The sequence below is a fragment of the Cicer arietinum genome, chromosome 3 (genome assembly GCF_000331145.2).
Source record: "Cicer arietinum cultivar CDC Frontier isolate Library 1 chromosome 3, Cicar.CDCFrontier_v2.0, whole genome shotgun sequence".
Lineage (NCBI taxonomy): Eukaryota > Viridiplantae > Streptophyta > Magnoliopsida > Fabales > Fabaceae > Cicer > Cicer arietinum.
This window is the reverse complement of record NC_021162.2, coordinates 23,695,083-23,699,214: the sequence shown is the minus strand read 5'-3', so window position 1 is coordinate 23,699,214 and position 4,132 is coordinate 23,695,083.

Genomic DNA, 4,132 nt, shown 5'->3' with positions numbered 1-4,132 from the left:
CAGATACTCAAAGCAACATTTAGAACGTGAGAAACCACATTCGCTTTGTGTCTGGGAATTTGATGTATTTTAAACTTCTAGTCCTTATTGTAAATTGTAGTACTATGTAGTTATTTCTATAGTTATCTTGATTTCGTGATGGTATTGACCTAGAAAAATTATTTTAATTTGTCAAGCGAGTTTTTATTTGTGTAGAATCAATTTTTGTGCAATGAAAAATTGCTTCTTAATGTCTAGATCATATTTCAATTGAAAATGTATATTATTATGATTCAATCGATTAGAAATAGTTTTAGGATGATTTTAACGATTGAAGTTAGTTTTATGAAAATTTTATGGCTTAAAAGTAAATTTTGATACGTTTTATGGGTGGGAGATCATTTGTAAAGTGCTAAAGTGTTTCGAAAAGTATTTGTCTTGACCAAGTTGTGTAGTGAATTTTGGGAAAATAATTTAATTTAGCTTGAAAATCAAAATTTTGGTGATTTTAGAATATGTTAAGAAAATTCATCCCAAAATATCCTATTATGAAAAATTGAATTTATGACTTCTAAATGGTTAGAAATGATTATCTAAGTGTTAGGATTTGGAGATAAATTTTTTATGATATGTAGTTTATTTCTAAACAATTTCTAAAGCTAGGAAAATGAGAAAATTATTATTTTTTCCTATTTTAATTTACAATAATATTTTTTTTATAAATAATTGAATTATGGAATTTTGATTTTATGTGGTCATAGTTTTATTTTAATATCTAAGTATTGGAATTTTTACTTTTAATTATTTATTATTAATTGATCTTTTAAGAGTGGGGTTATACTGTCATTTTATTGGAACAATAATAGCAGTTGTCATGGGCTGTTTATTATGCACGATCACTTAATTTTTATATTTTTGGGTGTTGACTTATGAAAGAAACAATTTAAGCGAATTTTTAAAGTTTAAAAAATTTAATGAATAGTTAGTTCTTTTGTGGAAATGTGTAGCTATTTAAGATATTCTAATTTTTATTTCTTGTTTAGTGAACCTTTAGGCAACCTCTCAACTTTTTTTAAGAGTAGGAGTAGTTTGTTTGAAACTAAGAATGAGTGGTAAATCATTTGGTGGAGGTGTGGACTTAGTGGAGCTAAGACCGATGTGCGTGGATTAAGATTTTATTGTTAGGAAATAAAGCAGCCTAGGTAAGGGCATTTCCTCATACAAATTTTAGTTAGACTATTGGTTTGATGGTATGAAATAGATAATTTTGGTTGTGTAATAACACACTTATTTAAAAACTTAGAAAAATAAGAGATTTTAAATTTTAAGATAATTAATTTAGGACAAAGATATTTTAATAAGAACAGGAAGGGATAGAAGCAATAAATAAGTAATGCCCAAGGGTAAAATGGGTAATTTTTTTCCATTTTCCATCTAATCAAACCAGAATCCTCTAATCAGAATTCCTCTGATTAGATTTCCTCTGATATTACATTCGACTGATCAGATTACATTTGATCTAGATTTACCCTAGTTTTGAATTTATCTAATCAGATTATATCTAACCCAAACTCCCTCCAACTAGACTTTATCTAGTTAAACTTCCTCTAATAAGAACTTCCTTATTCCAGATATCCTTTATCACTACTTCTCTAATCAGACTTCCTCAGTTAGAAGTTTTCATTATGATAAAACTTTGGCACATTTTCACTTCCAAGTTCCACCTTAAGCTTTAAATTATCTAATATAATTAGAGGATGAATCTGGTACTCACTGTATCTGGCAAATTGTAGCAGATAAGACGGCTTGAGGCATGAATTCAGACATCAAAGGATAAGGTTCTATAGTTATGTGTGTTGAAGTTGAAATTCATTTTATTTATTAGTACAACAGAGGATGTTTTGCAAACTCTAAACCATTTAGTTACAATGACATTTCAATGATCGTACTTTTCAAAACTTATATGATTGCCTCTAGAATTTATAAATGTATGAATTTGTACCTTTTCTAGATACATGGTTATGGTTATTAGAGTTTATGTACTTGTTCATTGTTTTTTTAGTGATTACTGTTCTCCCACATTTTAAAATAATGTAAAAAACTTATACTATAATTGAAATTTGTAACTAAAATATTACAATAATAAATCTCTCAACTTTTGTCCTTAAGCCCTAGTCCAACTGGCGAATGCCGATATTTTTAGGTTGGACGTCTTGTCTCGAGTTTAAATCCAGGAGTTAACAATTTTGTGCGTTAATTATGGTATAATTTACCATCTCTTCGAAAATAAAATAAAAACCTCTCATGTTTTGGTTTTAATTGAAATAAAGGATACCAAAATGCTTAATGCACTTTTAAAACATAAATTGTAAATTTGTGAAATTTATTAACTATATTTTGATATGCTTTTACATTAAATATAGAGCAACTATCATATTTTTGTTCTAGGTTTCAAAACCTGGACAAAACTTGGATCTCAAGCAATCAAGCAAAGATTGATCACATCATACAAGACTTGAAGATTATATGTAAATGTGTCTAGTGTCCATAGTGTTTATTAGTTAGATTCATCATTATAATTTCACACATCTAATATTTGCCAATTAAAAATGAAATCATAAAATAAGTATGTTAATCAATCAATTGGGAAATCAATTGGGCAATCGATTTTCTGAGTTATAGAACCAAGTTTTAACTAAGTCAATCGATTGGGAAATCGCTGATATCAGACCTGTGTTCTATAATCAAAGGAAATCGATTGAACAATCGATTGATATACTTTTCTTAAGGTACAAGATTTCTACTAATCAATTGGTTAATCGATTTTTTTGATTCACATAACAAAGCTTTAACTGAGACAATCGATTGGATAATCGATTACTTAAAAATGTTTTATCAGACCTGTGTTCTGTGATTAAACAAAATCGATTGGATAATCGATTGCATAAATGAATCAGTTTATCATTTATCAGAGACATACTACATATTCGATTGGCACATCGATTGTAACTATATAACTGATTTACAAGAAGAAATCAGTCGATTGGGAAATCGATTTGATTAACTAACTGAGTTATAGGAGGAAATCAGTCGATTGGCAAATCGATTGGATTGAGTATCTGAGTTACAGGGAGACATTAGCCCATTGCCAAATCGATTATGTTAGTAAACATGAATCGACTGAGTAATCGATTGTTTGATCTTACACTTTGAACAAAACAATTATAAATCGATTACTCAATCGACTCTGAGATGAACTGAGTATAAATTTCTGATTTATGCATTAAAAACATGGATTAGCAAATCGATTAGTTCATTTGTTTTCAAGAATTTAAAGAAAAACAAGAAATGCGAAATCGATTGGGAAATCGATTAAGCTGATAATACACATTAATAAATCGATTGGGATATCGATTTGTCTAAGTTTTTCTGAAACTATATAAAATGAATCAATCACAATTTTCATAATACTAACAGAATACATAGAAAGAACTGAACTTTTCAAATAATCAACTTTGAGAGAAATTGTTATAAATCACAAAACTCTATTGGCAAATATTATGTGTGAGATTTGATAGTGATTGAATAAAGAGTTTTCAACCTTTTTTTTTAAAGAATTTATCTTTGTAAAAGAAAGTGTGTAGAAATCCAGTATTGTAACTGGTGGTTATCTTTTAGGTTGTGTGATCATCTAAAGGAGACCTCAATTTGATCTTGCTAGAGCTTGGCGAGTAGCTCTTAGGGATAAATTGGTTTTGTAGAAGATTGATGTTGAGTTGGATGCATAGGCTGGGAATTGCTGGAAAGTTTGTAAACATACTCAAATCATTTCTAATAAAGGCTGAAATCGGTAATTGATTCCAGGACTAGACGTAGACTATCAAACGGATAGTCGAACCAGTATAAAAATCAAGGGTGCACACTTTTCTATCTCTATACTCTTTATTTTGATAATGCATGTGTTCTTGAATCTTAGTTTTGAATAAATTTTTGAATCTTTTACTGTTAAATTGGAATTAATATTAAACAAGTTGGTTTTGATATTAAGTTCATCACTTAGGAAAGAATTAGATAATCTAGTTAAAAATATTGTATAAAACTTCCTAAGGATAGAGGTCATTTACACCAGCAATTGGCATCAAGAGCCTGATCT